Below are 22176 nucleotides of genomic sequence, written 5' to 3'. Positions count from 1 at the left end.
TTTCTCAATACTTAATGTCACCATATTCCTTGTGCCTGTATTAAAATCGTATTCCAGACTAAAATCCCTCTGAACAAGAACAAGTTGGAGAAAGAAGACAAAGGAATAGCTGTGTGTGTGTGTGATGTATATTTTATGTATGTATGTGTATTCATCTGCATGGAATCATCTATAAAATGTTTGTGCGGTGTGCATTTATATACATGTGTGTGTACATATAACTCTCTGCGTATAACTATACGTGTATATGTAGATATACACAGTGTATGCGTGTGTATATAATACAGTTGATTAAAAAATAAAGCCTTCTATTCATTTCTGCCTTGATAAATGCATAAATGTACAGACAGTTTCTTGGCCACAACTACTGCATGCTTGACAGTTATGGTCACCTCATACCAGACCTCACCTAGACCTGGGGCAAAGACAAATCCAGTTTGATTGATTGGGATATTGTGTATTCATTCATTAGTCCAGGTTTTGGCAGACAAGACCTGGCAGGTATCTTCTTGTAAGCAGACGGCTTTCCTGGTGTGGTCTTGGCTTTTCTGGCAGTTTAGCTGTGAAATTTTATACACTTATGTGGTGGGGATTAAGGATATCAGGGCTCCAAGATTTCTCATATATTAGACAGCATATGCCGACTCAACCCTCCCTGCAGTGTTCTCTTTCTCCAAGAAAAAGGAGTTTACCTTGTTGTTGTTGGGCTTTTCTATAATGGGTGGGCCCTGGGCCTACTTATCAGTGTTTTGTTTTATGCAGAAAGCAGCTGGAATAAGTAGTAACTTTAGTATAACATTCATCCTCCAGTTGCTGCCAGCACAGCCCCCAAAAACCAAACTGGGTTTTAATCTTCTCTCCAGGGAGAGAGGTAAAGTGAAAAAGGGAACAGAAAAGATAACCAGAAACCAAACTAGCATTTTCAGTGGTAATGCATTGTTGACATGCCAATTATGTATAGGAAGTTTGGGTTCCCAGGCCTGGAGATACGTCACCTCTAATGTTGGTATTAATACATGTTTAAGCTGAAGGATTTTGGCTACTGAAGCAGACAGCAGAGAGAAAGTACTGCTCTTGTGGACCTTTCAGATTTCTTTTTCATTCATCATTTTCCCTCTGTCATAAATCCACCACTTTGTTTTTAAACTCACCAAGAAAAATATAGAGCGGATCACATTGAAATAAATGGGCCTGATCCTCCTTTACACTAAGGCCACCTTATACCACTTTATAAATAAACAAAGCTAAACAGAAATCAAAGATCTACTTCTCCTAATTCTCCACTAAGCACAGAATCTCTAATGATAGCAATGATGGTCTTTTATCTTCAATGATTTTATAAACATTAATGTCTCCTGTGCAAAGGAGCAATATAAGTCTTCCTCACTTTCGGAATGCATGAAGGGGCCAGACAAAACAACAGTATGGCACGCAAGGACTGCTACATATCTGTGCTGTTGCCTACAGTGCTACAGTGTTCTGGGAGTTGGGGGCAGGGCCAGGGCATTGATCAGCATAGCAGCTACATACACAACACTCTCTCCAAAGGTTGCACAGCAACTTGCCCTCCCGGAGCTTCCAGAAGTGAAATGCCCCCAGGCACTCCTCCGAACTCTCTGTTCAACAGACTGTGGCTTAATGCCACAGTTGACCCCTGACTAATTAATCCTCACAACGCCCCTGTGCTGTAGGTAAGTATTATTAACCCTATTTTACAGATGGTGAAAAAGAGATAGAAAGATCAAGTGTTTTGCCCAGCGTCACAGAGGAAGCCAGCATCTGTGCTGAGATTAGAATTGAGTATCTCCTGATTCTCAGACATTCAGGACACCTTTCCCTCAAACAGCTTTTTAATTTTGGATAGCTTTTGAATCTTGGATAGTTTAAGTTCACCCCTTTTACAAGCCTATGACAAATTTTGTACAAAATATGCATTGTGAGGTATCATTTGAAAACTCATAATTTTCTGATCATTATTTTCCTGGTCAAGTATGTGTGGGAACATTGTATGTGAAATTATAAGATTCTACTGTATAACATTACTGAGACATGTTCCAAGTTTAGAAAAGCAGGCACAAATCAATTCCTCAGAGACAAAAGGCAGACTGACGTCTTAGCCAGGTATCAACAAAATCAAATGGACTATCACCTGGTTAAGAGGCAATTCTTTGGCAGGAAAAAGGTTGTCAGTGAGAAATCTACATTTGGGCAAAGAAACATCTGGAAGTTCCTGTCCCCCCGTACTGGCTGTCTCCTCAGCTGGAGATGATTTTCAAAGAAAAGAGAACTATAAGAAAGGGGAAAAGATGCCCCGAAATACTCCTTCCTTACTCTCTACCCATGGCACCAACAATACCTGAAGGACAAGTAAATTAACATTGAACTGGGAGAAGAGGTCCTGGCTGAAAGGATTTCAGACAGTGAGACTGCTAAAGCATGTGATGAGAGAAACCTCCGCTTTGAATTCATTTAGCTTGTTAAGTTAGATATTAATTACCTTTTATTTTTTTATAAGCAATTCTGAAGCAATAGGGACTGTGTAGTTTTGGACAAATGAGATGCACTGTGGCATGCACACTACCCCATTACATTCCCTCTGGGATTGTTTTCCTGTACAGAGGTTTGGGATTTTAAGGAAATCCACCCAGTCGTGAGGATATAGGGGGATTCCAGATGCTGCGGAATCTTTTTTTAGAGAATGACAGTTCACATTTTATTTTGACAAAAAGATATTTTTACAGGACTAGGAGTGCAGCAAGTTATTTTTAGGAAACAGCAGCATACATTAAATATTTGCCTGAGTGCTAAAGGGGTTCAGCATAAGCACAGGATGGTGCAGGACTCTGGGGATTAGGTGTAAAAAATATATGTGAATGATTATTGTGTCAGTAAAGCACAAATCAACAGACTTTTAATGAGCCCAGTACTTCTGGAGACAAGTATGAGGAAGTTCAATGATTTTAATCTAATAGACTTCACTGGAGGGCTCAGCCTTGCAGAAGACTTTCTAAATTCAGAGTCTTCATATAGTGCTTTTTTCTCTTTCAACAGACTAGAACACTTCAGCCCCGATTCAGCCCCGTTCTTCAGCACTTTGAATATGTGAGTAGTCCCATTGTTTAAGAACCTTGCTTAATTGGGTTCTGGGAACTGAAGATGAAGAGACCAGTCAGCAAAAACAAAACAAAAAGATGACAGCCAAAACGAAGGAAGACAACAAAGGAAGTCCAGCAATAGCATACCACTTTAAAACTGGTTGACATTTTACATTAGGAACCTTTTCACTTCCTGGCCAAAAAAAAAATGTTCTTTTGGGAGATGTTATTCATTTCTGAATTGAACCTAAATCAGAAATCTCTCCAAGGTCCAGGTACAATTGATTTGTCCAAAACATTCTCCATCCTTAAGGCTTATCTTCTTGGGAAACAAGGTTGAGGAATGGGAACCTTTACTTGAAATTTAATGTGAATTTTTTAAAAGAACAAATTACCTTTGTTCATATGTGCATTATATTTCCCACTATCACTTGTGTTCACAAATGACAGAATTTGCCTATGCAACCCATTTGCACAAGTCAAGGCCAACTGAACAACAATGTGGTTTCTGTGTGTGAATCTAGAGCAGTATGTGACAATGCCTAACAAAAATCTATGGCAGAACTAATTACTCCAGGGAAAATCTCAGTTTTAGAACGGTTTCAGCTTCCCAGGCTTGTGTTCCCAGACATAAGTTGGCAGAGAATAGGTTTCCAATAATGTCACCTGAGATGTTTTCAAAAATAAAATATGAGGAACCCTATGAAAAAGCTAACTAAAACAAAAAGTTCAGGGGAAAAATGTTCATTAATTGTACACTAGTACAGAGGACCTGATTCAACAACATACTTTAAGCATGAGTGTTTCCATTACATTCAATATTCTTTGTTGAATAAGGGTGAATGTATTTCTACAATTTCATTTTTGAGGCAGCCTAAGAAGGAAACATATGGAAATTCATGTTTGTCTGCACACAAGGCTGTCATTGGAAGGCCACAGTGTATTTAATTAATAGAAGGTTGTATTACCAAAGGTAAGAATGAAAATTATAGCCCTTCGTTTAACTTTCACATTCACACCTGACCACCACCACAGGGAATACTTAACTGCACATCACTTCACATGATATTCACAGATGCGGAAGATAAAACAAATATTTGATCAGATGAGTATGAAATGTGCTTACTAAAACATATTTGCAAAACTTGTAATAGCATTAAGATTTTAGGAACAACCAATGGACATTAAAGACACCAGTACATAGTCTTTACCTTCTAATTTTACAGAGCACTCTAATCGAGTGGTTAGAGGCAAATGAATTTACACCAGTACTTTGTGTAGAAAATTGTAATTGCATTAACTTTTAGGCAATTTAACAATTTTGCATTGGTAGCACCCATGAGTAAAGCATGCTCTGTGTATATGCATTCCAGGCTGACCAAAATATGCCTGGGGGATGGGGGGACAGGGCAGATCTGACTTCTTTCTTAATATAAGACCAACTGTACTTCTCCTGTGAAGCTGTTAAATTATATATGTGATATTGTTTAAATCAAATGTGATTTATTGATTTCAGACGTAAGCCTTGTCTAAACACAAACATGTAGTGGTTGAATTAAAACAGTTTAGTTAAATTGGTGCAAGCCCCAATCTAGACACTCTTCAGTTTTATTCAGTTTAGCTTAAACTGTTCTTAATAGACTTAAATTAATCCAAAATAGGCCTGGTTTAAACCAAAACTATGAGAGTCAACACACAGCCTTTTGCCCTAGTTTACCCAAATGGGTTTAAAATCACACTCTAAATTACATCAGTGCAACTCTGCATGTAGATCTTAGATACAGGAGGGAATTTCAGAGAAAGTCCAAAGATTGAAGATCCACCAGGTGTCTATAATTAACAACAAGTACAGAGTATTATGATCCTTACAGAAGGACAAACATTTTTCCCCTATAGAACACAAAATCAAATTAACAGTGACAGTGGTACTGAAATGTTAAAGAAATAATTTCAAAATGAGTGCAATAAAATGTCAATGGTAGATAGGGTTTGAGGGTAATAAATGAGTAAATTAAATATGTAATGACTAAAAGCAAAATTAGGTGTAATTGGACTTCTTGTTGCCATATGTGTCTCCTTCTAACATCCACTTAGCAGATCCCAGGAAATGATGATTGGGAACATGGGGATGCCAGTCCCTGACTTAGTTTCTTGTCTTCTCTATTGATCTAATAGGACTCACAAGGCAGGGGAATCTGAAGTGGAAGCAGCAGGTGCAAGGCTGAGTATTTCCTACATTTCCACCCTTTACTGCTAGTGAGTAGAGCAACAAGAGCACCCGATCAGGGAAGAAGATAGAGTCCTCTAGGGACTTCCTATCCTCTGAAGGAAGATTTTGCTCTGTGCTAGCTCCTACTCCCCCAAGGCGTGGGGGAAGAGAGATATAAAACATGCAATACAAATTATGCATAAAGTCTGTCTGGAAGATCCTAAAATCTTCTAATATGAAGGAGATTACATCAGGTATTTCAAAATTCTCTGAGAGAGGACCCTCTGGCCTCCCTCATTACATCAATGTAGATTCTCTCTACTGATAGAAATTGGAATGAGACCACTAAGAATGTGCCCCTACATGGCCGTGCAAGTGTCTGTCTAAAGGCATCCTTGGAGACATGACCCACTTTCAGATACATTTTCTCACTTGTCTTCATTCTCCTTCCCTACCTGCATCCCATCATTGGAAACTGCTGTAATGCTGCATCAATATGTGACGCCAAAACCGGTGATAAATAAAAGGATTGGTACACTTCCACATCTATCTCCATTCACTTTAGCCACTGGTGCCAAGTACCTTATGTGAGATGCCAAGTGCTTTCGCTCCCATAGCCTTCAGTGGGAGTTAAGGGGACTTTGAACCTTGCACAATCAAGCCATAAAAGAGAAACAAGTGTATACATTGCATCAAGAAGGCTCATGCCATAGAGCAGGATGATCTCTAGGCTGACCAGTGTTGTGATAAGATCTTTCCAAACCATTGTAAAGCAGAATCCAACAAGTTGCATACTCCTGATGGTTATCAACAGAGTTATCTCATCTAGTTTTCATGGAATTTTTCCATGTGCACATACATGTTATTTTAACCCATAACAGTTGTTAAATTGAAAACCCATGTGCCTAGTGCTTGAAATCATCCTTGTTTACTCAATTTACCTCTCTACAGAAATGCCAGTCAAATTGAAAAAGCATTAGGGACCGATTCAGGAAAGTACATAAGCGTGTGATTAACTCCATCCCTATTCAGGACACTATTTAAGTATTTGCTAAAAGTAAAACCAATGCTTAATTATTGTCCCTAAATATAGACGCTTTCCTGAATTGGAGCCTAGAACAGAAATGCCAGTACTACCCATGGACATGTTTCTATAGTCACTAACGACATCCCATAGGTAGCTGCTGTACAATGACTGAAAAGACATATTGGTTAATTAGAGTTGAGAGTTGTCTGTCAGACAAGCAATACTGTAGTGGAGTTTTTTTTTTTTTTTAATGTGGTTGATTAGCTTTACAAATTGAAAAACATGTTGAGATCCACATGAAACCAGACCTTGATACTCTATTCCTTGCCCTAACATAATTTATTTATTTGATGGCTTAGCGCACTAAGGATTAGATACTAAAATACATATCCTGCTGGAGTCAGAAGCAAAGAGAAAAAATTAACGCAACCTTTGCAAGTATTTGGCTTTCTTTTCTTAAGCAACAAGGAAAGCATAATCCAATCCTATCATTGTATTGACCTTAACAATAAATGTGCCATTGTATTCATGTATTGCTCGCATATAATGAATAGCAGAGTATCCTGCTTTAAATAGATAAACAGGTAATAGTTAGTACTGTCTCCAGAAAGCCATATGTTATACAAACACTCTCATAAAACAATGTTGTATGCTTTATTTTAATGAAGCATAACACTGGGACATATGCACTCCTCCTTTATCAAGACTCTGTTTCTTTCTGTCTTAGACAACAGAGATTTTTGTGCTTGGAAGAAAAGGGGAAAGAAAATAATGAATTGGGAGAAAATGTCGGCTATCACCGTACAGGTTAAGATATATTAACTACTAGAAATCTGAATGCCAACTTATGGGGCTTAAAGTGTTACACAGAGCAGTGATACAGTTCATACCTGTACCAAGGCCTAAATCAAAACCCTGGATCCATACACTGGGAAAGTTCAGATCCAAATCTCTAAATACCAACTTGTTTATTGTCAATACAACCCACCTGTAAACATCCAGATTTGAAAGGGCCTTTTAATGCACTGGCCAGGGAGAAGGATACATGCATTTTGTGCCTGGTTTAGAAAGAAATACAAGATGCATGTACCAAACCTGCAAGTCAGCCATAGGGAAAAGGATGCACTGGCACATGTCTTTTTGATCATAGGGATGAATGGCCACAGCCAATCCGGACTTCCTTTGGCTAAAAGTGTTTCACCTCTTCAGCTAGAATGGCAGTGAGACTGATGAACCCATCCAGGCCTGACATCGGGATTGTGTGAGCCTTAGAGGAACAAGCAAGGAAATGCAAGGTGAGATTTTTGCTGTTTTGGTGGAATATTTGAAGATGACTGGAAATAATTTGACCACTCGAGACTTGGGTTCTGAGCTTTGCCTGAAGCAACTGGTAACTTTCCAAAACAACAAGATTGAGCACAGTCTATCCTTCTGACCAATATTATCACATTATTTCCTTGCAGTCCTTTGTCTGTAATTATCTGTTCTCTTGTCTTGTATGTAGAGTGATACTCTTTGGGGCAGAGACTGTCCTTTTGCCTGTGTTTGTACAGCACCTAGCAGACCACGGGCCCTGATCTATGACTAGGGCTCCTATGTGCTATGGTAATGCAAATAATAATCAATAATAATATTAACTATGCTTGGGTATTGAGAGATATGGTGAGGTCCAGTCCTGTGAGGAGCTGAGTGGTTCATGCAAGGTGCCTACTTCAGTGGGAATTGAGAGTTCTTAAAACTTGGCAGGAGGTCCTGAGCTCCTTGCAGGAAGGGGCCCAGACGGAGGAAACCATTTTTAGCTATTTCACTTTAAAAGTGAGTCAATTGCCTATTTCAGGCATGATTCTGCTCCCGCTGATGTCAAGGGGAGTTTTGCCACTTAAGTTGCAGGGAGCAGGATCTAGCCCATGTAGCACAATGTATCTTGTTAACCTTTTTGGTTGACTTTTCTTTCTATGTATAGCTCTGTGAATCCTTTTTGTGGTGGCAAAAGCACTAGAGGACACTTCTGTTGATAGATTTTTATCACTTCAGTAATTTGGGGCCATTAAGGCACTGGGGTAGTGTGAAATCCAGCACAAAGCTCCAGGGTTTTAATGCCCCAAATTACTAGAGGTGGAGTTATATTCACTATTATTCCCCTCATGAGGAACCTCCATAGCTAGCTGGCTCTGCTTGGTAGTACCACGGTGGTAGTGCGCTACTCCCTCCCTGCCCCTTTTTGGGTGGTTAACACTATAGGCCAGGAGCAGTCTCGCCACTTAAGGGACTGGGGAGTATAGACTGTGGTTATCTTGGGCAAGTGGGGGTGCGAGGGTGTCGAGAGGAGAGTTCCTTGCCCTCCAAAGCAGAGCAGGGGCCCCTTGGATAGTGCTTTCGGATCCTTTGGAATTAAAGGTGCTGTAGAAATGTAAGAGTATTATTAACATTTCCACTCTCCCTTTTCCAAAGGGGGTGCAGAGAATGCTATGGACCATTAGGGGAACAGAGGAAGGGAGAATTGTAGAGCCAGTGAGGAAGCTAGTAGAAAAGATTCTGCCTGATGTAACACAAATGTTGCCACAATTATCATTTTATCCCAATGTGGGTCCTTATACACTCAGTTTTACACTATGTATGTGGTGTCACTGAAAGACAAGCTTCCCACAAAGTCAAATGAGGTCCTTGATTTTAGTGGGAGTTTGCCAGAGGAAGGCTACAGTAAAAACTAAATTCAAAGTGAGTAAGGACCTCAGAATGTTACCCACAACTAACAGAGCCTTCTCCTTTGGTGAGAACAGAGCTCTCACTTCTCAAGGTGCTGGGAGGGATGCTAAGAACAGTGACAGTTGTTTCCCAGGCAGAAAGGTTCGGCAGGAAGCCAGTATTTAATCACGTAGCCACAACACATCATTTCAGAGCGTCACTCAGTGCAACCACTTGATGCACTGCACTGCACCTCTGTAACATAATGCTGGCTTCCTGCCAGTAATTTAGAGAAAGCTGCTATCAGTATATATAATTGCTTCCCTTGATGAAATCACCCAGTGAAATGGCAGGGCTAGACCAGGGAGGAAAGGGAGAGTTATGAGACCACAAAGTTCTCAGACTTCCAAGTTGTACCTATTAACCAGCAATTAAATTACTGGCCAGCTTCAAAAGTCCACCACAACTGGCACTAATTGTCAGCCCTGTTGGCAGTCTCAGCAGGATTAAATGTACAGGAAGACAGAGCTACTCTGCATCCTAGAGATGATGCCTCCAGGTCAGGTTTGAGGCACATCAGCAGGGACTGTGAGGAAGCTTACACTGCTGCTGCCTGGGCTGTACCTGATCTGCAGATAGGCTGAGGACTTTGCACATCAGGGTTGTCGAGCCAGCACCTGAGGCATGTTGTGCACACACTAAGAAGAAGACTGTTGCTGTGCATGTTGGCAAGGGGATGCCAAACTGAGGAGGTGTGCCAGTTGCCAAGTAAGCACAAAATAAGTGACTGTACAGTGCATAAGTTAGGGCACATTGACTTATATGCCCCATTTTCTGTTCTATATACTGATGTTCTTTTCAAAGGAAATATAGATTTCCAGTTACCTCTGCCCTGTAGCTCAGACATTCATGGAGAGGTGGTTACATGCAAACAGAAAGAAAGGGCCCGGGGGAGGATGGTTTGGTGATTAATACATTGGATTGGCATTCAGGAGATCTAGGTTCAGTTTTAGGCTCTGCCACAGACTACATTTGTGACCCTCGGAAAGTCACTTAGTCCCTCTGTGACAGATCCTGATCTGTAGAAGGAGGGTAATAATTAGAGCTGGATGGAAAATAGTTCTATTTTGTGAAAACTTTTGAGGTTTCAAATTTTATTTTTGTTCATTTGGGACAAAACAAAATCCTTAGAAAGTTTTTGTGAAATAGTAGTAATGATGAGAAGTCCATTTGCGGATCAAAAAGATCAGGTTTTTGGTTTGGGTCTCTCTTTTTCTGTTTCTCATCCACACTGAACCTAAGAAAGCATCTCATCAAAAATGTAGTCAAAATCCATTTTTTCCACAATACATTTTGGTATCAAAGAAAAGGAACAATGGCATATTTGCATAACGGGGCCTCAATCTCATTTGAGGCATCTAGGTATCACGGAAACAAAAATAAATAATAATAATTAGAGGGCTGAAGCTCCATTTTGCTGTAACTTATTTTGTAGTTTGTGATTGTTTCGTAACTTCAATAGGAATTGCAAGAATGTGCTATCTTCCTCTCTGGGTAACCGTGCCCAGTTCAGACTATGCTACATTTACAGAAGGTTGCTGTGATTCCCAGAAGAAGGGAGAGGATCGTCCCAAATAGATTTTGGAGGACAGGAAAGGCTAAAAACTAGCATTGTGCAGAGATATATTTCTTGGGGAAGGTGAGTGAATGCCAAATAAAACTGATGTTGATCTGCTCTATATGATGTCCTAATCTTTCTGTAGAAATATTGCAAGAGGGGGAGTCTTCTTATTTGCTCACTAGCAATCCACCTGCAGTCACATATCCTCTGTTATATACTGCAGGTAGTACAGTGTCCAGTTCTTTCTTAGGATATTAATAACAAGAAGAAAAATCTAGATCTGTTGATCATAGATTGTTCCTTAATTCATCTTTATTGACATGTTGACCTGAGGGGACGTTGCAGCTACTCTAGCCTCCAAAGACATAATGCAGGTCGCAGTCTCACACCATCCTGAACACCCAGTATGCTGAGCAGACATAACTCAGAAAAACGGAGAGGAAGAGAGAGCACCTCCTCCCTTATACAACTAATGCCATCTAGTGGCAACAACTAAAGAGACCTCCGGGAAGGTATAAGATGGTTTACACGTACAGCAGTTATTAACAGTCTTTTGAGCACATTAATAGCACCAAGTAAAATTCAATAATTTATGTAAAGAATGAAATGCCTAAACATTCTGTCTCGACCCTATCTTTTTGCATGTTGCAGAATGAGATATAGCATCAATTATGTAAGCAAGGGCTTCATATCTATTCCTTCTACAATCATAAGCAAGAGAGACATATTTGAGGTTCTGGTGTGATCACTGAAAGCCTTCCTACAAATGCCTTGTTGCCATGCATTTTCAATATTGGCAGTAGGTCAGAATTACAGTACACTCTACTCACATACTGAGCTGTGTAACCAAGCCTCAAGGCACTGGAGGGTATGTGTAAATGTACCGTAAAAGTAAAAGATATGAATGGAGCCCTTAGAAAATCTCAGAGGCATGCACCCTATTGAGTAAGAATGTGCCTTCTGCACTGCTCTACTAAGGTGCACAAAATAGTACTCATCAATGGGACATAACTGTGTCTTTTTAGGATATTGGACTCTCCAAGATCAGTTAAAAAGTAGATTTATATGGACAAACATGAATTCTGATCCTCAATGAAGACTATCTCTTGTATCTAGGGGCAATTGTGAGACGTGATGGTACATAACAATCTATGTAGGGTCATATTACTTACTGTTGCCTTTGAAAATTACAGGAACAATAGATGCTGAGCTAATGTTTTTCTTAGTGAATTCTTTGTTTTCTCCTTACACTGAACTGTCTGAATGAAACTGCCAGGGTAGCAATAAGAGGGGAGGTTTATGCTTTCTCATACACTAAAACTGACATTACGACTTTCCTAAAGCTTGCTTCACGCATACAACTATCCTTTCCTCTCAGCTACACGAATGCGACTCCATTGAAATTATAGGAGTTTGGTCCAAAAACTCTACTTTTATATCATTTTAGAATTATTTTTTCTTATCTCAGACTAGCACTGGAATTAAAAGGCACAGCATCCTATTTCCCAGACACTTTAAGGAGTTGCAGTACATTTTGAGCATTTCCCTCGACTTTACTGCTTAAATAAATGATATGTATCTTTTGCTGCTATGAGCTCCACATTCACAGCCACTGAAAGAACTTGTTTCCGTATAAAATTTTAATACACAGCAAATGTGTACCTTGCATAATCTGGATTTCACTTCCCCCTCTGATTCTATCACCTTTCAGGCAAGTTATTTATTTGTAGGAGGTAAACCAAAGAAATCACCCACTTTTAAACCAGGCCAGATCTTGAGGTGGGGGGGATCATTTTACACCAGCTGAGGATCTGGCTTTATGTTCCTTGGCTCAAATAGTCAATAAATTCTCAAGTAGGGATTTTAGCCTGCTCCATCCATATATATAATTTACTGTGGTTTGCTAAATAAACTACAACATGCTAGATATACCTTGATCCTCAACTTGGAGACTTTTGGGCTCCTTCCCTCTAGGAAAATTACAGTACATAATATAATTTGAATGGTAGACTACGCTAGCACAGCTCAGAGCAGAAGTACACAGAAGAGCCCCAGGCTTAGGACAATGCAAGTGAGAGCTTTAAAGCCAGCTTTGCCTCCCACCACTGATCTGGCCTATACCTCTCAAGTGTAGCTCAGCGTGAGTCACTCATTCACTTATAGAAAACAGAAAAGGAGGACTTGTGGCACCTTAGAGACTAACCAATTTATTTGAGCATAAGCTTTCGTGAGCTACAGCTCACTTCATCGGATGCATGTCTCTAAGCTGCCACAAGTACTCCTTTTCTTTTTGCGAATACAGACTAACACGGCTGTTACTCTGAAATCATTCACTTATTTCCATCCCGAAGTTCACTACATTCTACACAAATTTGCCATCTCCTCATTTTTACTGTTGAAACAGTATTTACATCTGAAATAAAGAACCAGGAAACACAGGTCATAGAAAGAATCATTTGTGCAAAAGGAAAGAATCTTGCATCATTTTAAGTTTGCTGTGTGAATAAAAAAAAATTGTGTGTCCTTCTTTTTGCATATTTATCACACATTGTAATCCCATGTTTGGTCCTTGCCAGGTTGAGAGGCATGATCTGGCCCAGGATCTTCACCAGAATTGATGGGAGAGATTTTCAAAGGCATAAAGGGGAGATAAGCATCTGGTTCCCATTGACATTTATACCCTTTAATGCCAGGGTTTCTTCCTTTTATACTTTTGTATCATTCTGTCTATTGTGTATAATCAGGATTATTATTTTTTTTTTTTAAAGAAAAAGTAGAAGAGAAACCCAAGGGCTCCAAGGCTTGAAACCAGGTGTGAAAAATAGATATCCTACTTGACATTGGACCAGAATAAATTCATTCTCTATTGATTTCTGGATTCAGAGGCCTGATCTTTCTCATTCAGTTCTCCCACATAAATGGAAGCTAATATTCCTCTTCTGCATAAAAATGAAATTAAAGTATTAATCAAAATCATATAAATGAGGCAAAAACTCAACCCTGCCCTTGTGCCTAACTAATTTTTTTGAACAGCTCTGGTCTGTTCACCTCTGTGCTGAGTTGGTAATGTATCCCCCTTCGGTCGATTCAAGATCTCTAGCAACACCTATGGGAGAATCTTTAATTAATCCTCTGTTACTGTTGTAATTGCACTATCCTGAGGGAAAGGCTGAGTAGCCAGGAATATTATTTTAAACATATACTGTAAACAACATTTGTCCTCAGGAGAGTTCAATTAATACAACAGTTTTGACCCTTTCACTGCTGGGTGCTTAACAGTTTCTTTTCCTAAACCAACAAAAAGGTCTTATGTCCTTTCATGTGGGCTTATTTAGACTTCATGCTAAAAAAACACAACTGAGTGCAATTACATATGAACCCACCCAATAAAATAATTGCTTACAGGCTGCTTAAAATATTTCCATGTAAATGAAGAAAGCTCTGACTTTTCACTCCCTTCCACCCTACTGTCTCATTATTAAATGCAGGTCTCTGTGAAAACAGATTTCTCTGACAGTGGCATAATCGCTAACTCTGCAGTATCCTTCATATTTGCGGTAAACAGGATCTGCTCATTTTCCTTATTTCTCTTAGACAGTCTATATAAAGGCAGCATTATCCAGTGGTTGGAGCAAGGGAACAAGGATTCCTGTATCCTGTTTCCAGTTCCGGCCATAGTGAGGTGAATTTTTCTAATTGTAAAATGTTAATAAAATTTCAAATTTTGATTTTTTTAAAAATGTGACCAACTGTACAGCTGTTTAAAATTTTAACAAAAAGATTCCTAAAGGAATTTTTAAAAAATTATTCACAATTTTCCTCGCCTTTTTTTGAGCAGCTGTATTGTGCCATGGACTCACTATGTGTTATTGGGTAAGTTATGTGAAACTTTTTATGCCACCTACCCATCTGCATTATGGGTAGGATAAAGCATATCAATTCCACCAGGTTGCTCTCATGGTAAGTTAATATCTGTAAAGAATTTGAGATTCTCCCAAGACAGCTGTTATATAAGTGCAATGCATTTTTATAGTGAATACAAATAAAAAAACAAAAGTAACACTATCATTTTTTAAAAAAAGTTGACTACATATAATGTTTATATTTTTCTACTGTGCTCATCACCCTGGTATCTGAGTATCTCTGAATGTGATCAAGTGGAATTTTATTTTTGTGTATATATACATATACACAAAAACAGTATCTCTGTGATCAAGTGGAATTTTATTTTTGTGTATACATATACACAAAAATAAAATTCCACTTGATCACATTCAGAGATCAGAGTATACCAGGGTGATGAGCACAGTAGAGAAATATAAACATTAAATTAGATAGATGCATCTTGATTATGCTAGGTCTGAACTTGGCCCAGTTACTACATCTTCCTCTTGTTTTAGACATTATCCAGAGCTAAAGCTGTTTGCCCAGACCATAATCACCCTTACTCGCTCTCTGATTTTCCAGGATGATTCTAACAACCACGTCTGGAATCTCTGGTTGCTGGCTTATGCATACCCCCCTTCTTTAAATTTTTCTTTCTTTCCTCCCCACGTGGCTATGCCTATGGAGATGGAAGCTCCCTAGTACAATAGTTGTGCCAGCTTTTTTGAATCCACTGCTACTTCTCCACTTTAGAATCTCAGCCCGTCCCAGGATCTGAAGAGCTTTTTAACTTGCATATTGGGATAAGCCTTCAGACAAAGCAACAATCCCTTCAGATTCCTCCTCTCTTTTTTTCTCTCTCTCTCTCTCTTTTCCCACCAGAACGTTTCAGTAGCCTGCTCTTTAGCACAAACTTCAGAATGAATATTGTTTGCAGGACAAATACAATGAAGTAAATCTTCTCACAGGGCCAGTCTGGGAAATTAAACATTGATTGGATTGCACTGAGAAAAGCATGAGGAAAAAATACAAATAGAAACAAACAAAACAGCCAGGGCACAAACTCATTTACCTGCAATGGACGGATTAAAGGTTCTGAGACTCAACAGGCCTAAGCTGAGCCTTCTTCATGTCATTAACCATACTAGTATTATCAGGCCAAGAAAGGGAAAAACAATGATAAAATGTAAACACTTTTGGAGACTTGTATATTGCCAGAGAGACAAAGACTATAGGGGGTGGGCTTGGGGATAGAAGGAGTAGAGGAGGAAGAAAAGCCGTTTTGTAGTGAAATCATGTTTTCCACAGTGTGAAAAAGGATCATGACCACAGTTAAATCACATAGGATTAGGCCGTAACATACAAAGAACCTTTCTACAAATAAAACTTTATTCTCTGAATTCAATAGAAGGTTTAATTGTAATTAATTTGTAAAAGGAAAAAGCAAGCAATACATTTCTTAAACTAACAGTCCTGAGAATATAATACATGTATCTCTCTTCTGGAAAATTTATTAAGCATTAGTTAAAAAAAAAGAAAGAGAGAGAGAGAGAGAGCAAACTGAATCTCTCTGTTCTTGCCAGTTTCTGCGGCTGTGGTGAATTATCGCAAACTTCATAAATGTAAGTAAAAATGGAACCCTTGAAGTCTCAGTCACTTTATTTCAACAGAATGTAACCATATTCCAATTTGCACTTGAATTAATGGGAGACTACATAGCTTTGAAAGTCTTAAAGAGCATGTCACACCTATTATAACACATTTTATTAATCAGTGCCTTACATTAAGAGAGACCATCCAGCCAAGCTTTCTGCAACTCTTTCAAAAGAAGAAAAAAAAGAAAGAAAAAAATGCATTTGTTCTTTGCATGCAGTAGTTCAACGATATCACAAACCAATTCTGTTAAGCAGACACATTAGGAGATTCATCATAGCTGTGCAGAACATTCAGATTCACTTAAAACACCTTCACTGATAGTTAATACTAATGCTATATTTTTTAATGAACACTAAATGTTAATATTTTGATATCAATGGTTTATTTCCTTCTATTCCCCCCCATATCATTTTGCATGTCCGAGCTCCATCAGAGCAAACACTTACTATCTCCCTTTGATGTTGTCAAATATTAGGACTGGCTTTTGACAATGTTGATACAGTACTGTTAGTCAATATTCATAGGTGTAACCTGAAATGCTCGAGAAGAATTCATAGTGATTCATAGTGGGAAGAATGGTGATGTCCAGTATGTAAAAAAGAAAAAAATGCTAGATTTTCATATACAGCTCAGTTCAGCGCAGACATCCACAGTTAAGTTTCTGGTAGATCTTGATAATAAAGAGAAATATAAACTACGATTTCCTTTTTTTCTTCTTGTGGAAAAAATGGTATAGGTAGGGGAAGGGGAGAAAATGGTAACTCCTGTGCAAATAATAATAATAATAATAATAATAATAATAATAATAATTAATAAATAATAAAAGTAAGCTTCAGATATATTTTATTTATAGTATATTAACTGTAAGATTAAATGTATGTTCATTATAATAAATTTATAATTCATAAATAAACTTTAGTCAGAAAACTGTTTTTTCTGGCTTTCAGTAGGAGTATTTGACCTTCCAGAAGGAAAACAGTAGTAGAAAATGCTTCACACTGGTAATGGGGCCGAGTCTGGGGATATTTATGCATGTGAGACACACCTCATAATGTTACCAGTCTATAAAGCTATTCAGAACCATTTTACATGCCTTCCAAATGGAAAAAAATAAATATACATTCCATTATTGAATATTAGTGTAGTTGGAACAATGTTAGATACTACACAACACCCTTTTTGATTATTCTTTCTAAAATGCTTCAGCATTGTCAATGTATGTATTCACCTGTTATTTCATCATGCAATCACAGGGTCAAGTTCCACCCTCACAAGTACATGTGAGTGGCCTGGATCTGGGGACAGATTATGGCCTGCAGAAATTAGAGGTGAAAAGGGTTTATTTGCCTATTTATCCTAGCATCCCAGCAGTGCAGGATTGTTCCCTATATTACAAATTGGAGCACTTTGTCCAGTTCAGTTTTGAATGAAGGAAGCAACGAGACTTCTACCATTTCATTTTGCGACCTTTTGAAACCATAGTTGCATAGATCTCACTATTAGGCAAGATTTCCTCAATGTTTCTATTTTCAATTTCATCTCATCCCCATCCCCTTGTGCAGTACCAATAAACAAATATTGTGCAAAGAACCTGACCTCCCAAAGTTGTAATTTATAGCACTTTCCAGAACACAGTATGCCAAACAAAAAGGCAGGCTATAAAGACTGCAATAGATGTTTTTAATTTTGTTTATTATTCATATGTTAGGTCTAAGAGATCTCACATAATCTGTGTGGCTGACCTCAAATTAAATTACATTGCCACTCTATTTATGTTTTTGTGATAAACAGAAGAATACAGAGCATAACATTTTCAGGGTCTGTGCTACCTCTGTATGTAACATAAATGGAACCATTTCTGATTGTTTTTTATGCAACATTGATATGCTGTTGAAGTCTCTTATATCAGACAAATGGACTTCATTATACAACGGAACACTTCATAAGTGCAAACCTTTGGGGATGTCAAAAACCCACGGAATTCTCTACTTTACTTTCCACCAAAGCTGCCAAACTTGCCTGGGTTTGGCAGTCTTACGAAAAAAATTCTGTGAGTGGAGGCAGAAAATCTAAGCCTGGGTCCAGTCACAGCCAGTCTGCCACACACACATAATAGATCTCAACTTTCCACATCTGATCATTGTTTGAAGGGCCAGTTAAAAGCTTAAATACATGGGACTTTCGGTCTATAACCAGAGCATTTAATCCCATTGATATCCAACCCATTCTGAAAGAGAAATATATTATGCGTATGGCAAAGTCACTTCCAGTTAGGCTGATATGCTGTTTCATGTCACACAGTTGAAAAGTAGGGGGCCCAATCCTATGAGGTGCTAGGCACCCTCAAGTTTGAGGGCTGTGCACACGCTACAAGAGACATTTACCATCTTAAAGTGCTATTAACAATGTTTGACAGGCTAAACATACAGAATCCTGTGCACTTTAAACAGTCTCTCATTTTCCAGCAAAATATTCAACACAGATTCACAGTGGTTTATAGCAAATAAGTTGTATCGTTTAACTTCAATTGTAAAATTGAAGTCAATGGCATTAGAGATGTGTGCTGGTATAACCGGGATCATGCAACAGCTCTCCATGAGATATTCAGACCCCTGCTGCTCACTCCTTGGCTGTGACATATGGCCGGCGATTAGCCTCCATCATCATGTCCCTAGCGAGGTCAGATGTTATACATTTGTGCACAAGTATCAGTAAATGGTTTTATAAGTTATAAAGTGATGCATGTCAGAAGACAGTAAGGCAATTTTAGTGTATATCAGGAATATAGGCTTATAAAGAGAAAAGAGGTCTTTTATTTGTTATTATATAGACCACTTGATAGTGATTTGCTTTTTGATGGTGCCTTAGAAAAGCTGATCGATTGATGAAAATGTTATCTTTTGCTTTGTAGGGAACGGATATCTCACATATGTGTCTCAGGGAGGAGTCACTAGTTGTAGCTGTCCAGAGAACTGAACTGCTAGTTAAGGACCTGTCTTCACGGTTTTTGTATTTGGTTCATGATAGTCTCCTCTGAAAGAGTTACACAAAACATGGCTCAGTTATACCCACATACCAGCCTTTTTCACAACACAGTCATCTGTCAGGTATATATTTCTGTCCACACTTACCATGCTGCTAGCAACCATGTTGTATGTGAATACAAACCATGTTTCAAGTCAATCATGACATTAACAAGGTTCAAGTTCATTCACATATTGTAGTCTAGGTAGGGCCTATAAAGATTGATAGTTGGAGATGAAGGGGGACAGGAGGAATTCCAGAATAAAAAAATAAATCCTGAGATGTCTGCAGGCTAAACAGGCAGAGTCTCAAAACAGGAATGGACTGGAATAAAAATTCAAAACAATATTTAAGATAAATATTTATAATATCACAGAAAACACGCTGTAGCAGATTCAAGTTTAAATTTTAAAGTCTCTGATCAAGGTCCATTTGTCCTTCCTTTTTCACCTTCCCGCATTCAAAAATCTCTGAGCAGCTAATTAAGCAGAGAAAGATCTAGTTCTTTAAACACCTGAAAGGTATAAGTAACAAAGATCAGGAGTTTAAACATAAAGAGACTAATGTATTAACCTAGCTTCCCTCAGTCTATGTACAGATAAAGAAGAGGACGGTTTCCAATTGTTTAAGGCTCAAGTGAATGGGGTCTTCCGGAACCCCATCATGTATGTGTCTGATGGATCACAGAGGCTCATTTTAGTGGGGTTTTTGGTTTGAGAAAGGATTATGTATTTTTCAATCTTTATAATATGCTGGAATTTTGTAGGATTCTTCCTTATCTAAGACTGTACAAAAAATCATCCTCTCTTTCCCTATCCAGAGCACACACACAAAAATAGGATACACATAAAATCTCAGGTTTTAGAGTTCGTAAAATACTTCTATCTAAATGCAGATTTCTGGGAAAATGTCCTAGAAAATTTACACCCAGCATGCAAATCTGTGCTACATGGAGAATTTCCAGTAGGAGCTCTTTTAAAAATAATGAGACATGCATTATGTTTTGATTTGAGTGCCCAAGAGAAGTGAGAAATATCCTGTTCTCTAGTTATCCAGGGCTCAGGTTCATTGCAACCAGCATTATGCTTTTCTATGCTAACTTTGGTTTAGATATAAATTAGTCCCATTCTTATCACGAGAATAATTCGGCTTCCATACTTACCACCATAGTAAAAAAACCCCAGAGCTATCAGTCATGAAAAAGTTCTAGTAAAAGATCATCTGGGATGTAACTTTATTGACTTCAGCGGAGTTACACTAGGTTTGAAGTTGAGCCAGTATACTTTAATATTTAATATTAACCGGTCTTGACATGCTCTTTAGTTCTTTAAAAAGCTACTTTTTTGGTGACAGTACAAATATGGCAATTTTTAAAACCATTGGGCTGCATGGTGTGTTTATTTGCATGGTATTACCCAGAATGCCTTTCCTGATGATAGATGTTTCGTAGGTTTGCAGGTTTGATTTGCCAGTATGTGAATACAGCACTCTCTTGGGTTTGAGTGCTTTGAGTGCATGATTTGTGGGAAGCTTACATTACTTTTATTCCTCACTAATGTATTTAGATGTTGTCCATTGGTCTGAACATCAGCATGGGAACAAGAAATGTCTTGGATTCTTTGTCCAGCTCTCAGTTCTATGATTTATTTATTTAGAAAATCCAAAACCCACGAACAGCCACCCGTCACAACCTCTCGGCTTGCTGACAGCTTAATTTCAAGGGGTTGCTCTTGCCAATGTAAAATGCACATATGCCAGGTGACAGCATAATCCATCTCTGCAAAACAGCATAACCTGGTCTCCACGCCCAAATCCTCCTCCACGCCCCCCTCCCCCCAAATGTCTGGGAGAAACAGATGGGCCTTGAAACATTCTCAGATGTTAACAAGCACAGCTTCTGGATGGAGAACATATTCCTGAAATGAGGTGTTCCCATGAAGAATGTTCTCAAAGCTATCTTTGATGTTCTTCAGTGAACAACCTTATGGGCCTGTTTACTCTGAATAAATATTTTGAACCAATTTTAAAACTGGTTCAGCTAAGCTGACTTTAAGGAACCATAGTTTAGAGATGGTTTAAAGTGGCCTGACCCATTTTAACTTAGCTGATTTCATGAACACCTCAACGTCATCTTAAATTTAGGTCAAGAGTACACACTAAGCAGTTTTAAAATCAGTTTGCCTGAATCAGTTTTGTAATGATTAGAAAATGTACACAGGCCCATCAAGGTTAGCAGCCAACACTGACACCATGCTATTCTTAATGAAATATACCTTAGGTACAGCACACAGCTATATTAGCCAGATCAGCTGCAATTGCAGTAGCTGGTATGGAGGCATATTTTTTAAACTAGGGTTTGGATAATGGACCAAAAAGAATTTGTAAATTCAATGAGAGTGGGGATTCGTAATAGTGTTCATAACCTTTAGCTTTCTTTTTTATGATCTTCCTATAATATTCTTCTTGAAGTTGAAACATGCTTGAACTTTCTTACAGAACTAGTTGTAGATACTAGTTGAAGATAGAACACATGGCAGAGTTGGGATGACTATGGGCTTGTCTACATGGTGACTTACCGTCCAACAAGCCAGGGTGTGATTCTACAGCACACCAGCATGCCACACACCAACTCATCATGTAGACAAGTCCTAGGGATGTCTCTGAGATGTGGTAAACATTCATGTAAAATAAAATGTACAAAACTGAAAGCATACAGAAGTTCCTTTGGTTTGGGTTGCTGAGCATTAAGGTTCCAATTCAGTGAGCTTAAGCATGACTTCAATGGGGCTTAAGTGATTTTGCTGAATTGAGGCATAAAATACATGTCTAATGTTGTTATACAAAGCTCTCCAAAAATAACAAAATTTACATTTCTTTTTTTTTCTTTCTCCTCTTTCCCTTTAATTTAGGGTTTTGCGACTTTATAGCCAGTCCAGCTTGTGGCATTACAAACTTATGGTATATCTGGATTTTA

The 22176-nt window shown here is 38.5% G+C and overlaps 1 long non-coding RNA gene across 1 annotated transcript in view; it reads left to right on the top strand.

Moving 5' to 3' along the window:
- The window catches only part of LOC140913911 (uncharacterized), a 32373-nt gene extending 18889 nt beyond the window's left edge, over window positions 1-13484 (top strand). Inside the window, exons 2-5 of the long non-coding RNA XR_012159692.2 lie at window positions 3052-3102; window positions 7482-7626; window positions 10539-10715; window positions 13406-13484. This is a non-coding gene — a long non-coding RNA (uncharacterized LOC140913911). The remainder of the gene's footprint in view (window positions 1-3051; window positions 3103-7481; window positions 7627-10538; window positions 10716-13405) is intronic.
- The last annotated feature ends 8692 nt before the right edge of the window (window positions 13485-22176 follow it).

This window comes from Lepidochelys kempii, chromosome 6, assembly GCF_965140285.1.
Source record: "Lepidochelys kempii isolate rLepKem1 chromosome 6, rLepKem1.hap1, whole genome shotgun sequence".
NCBI lineage: Eukaryota > Metazoa > Chordata > Testudines > Cheloniidae > Lepidochelys > Lepidochelys kempii.
Note: the sequence above shows the minus strand (reverse complement) of the source record. Positions and strands in the feature narration are given on the sequence as shown.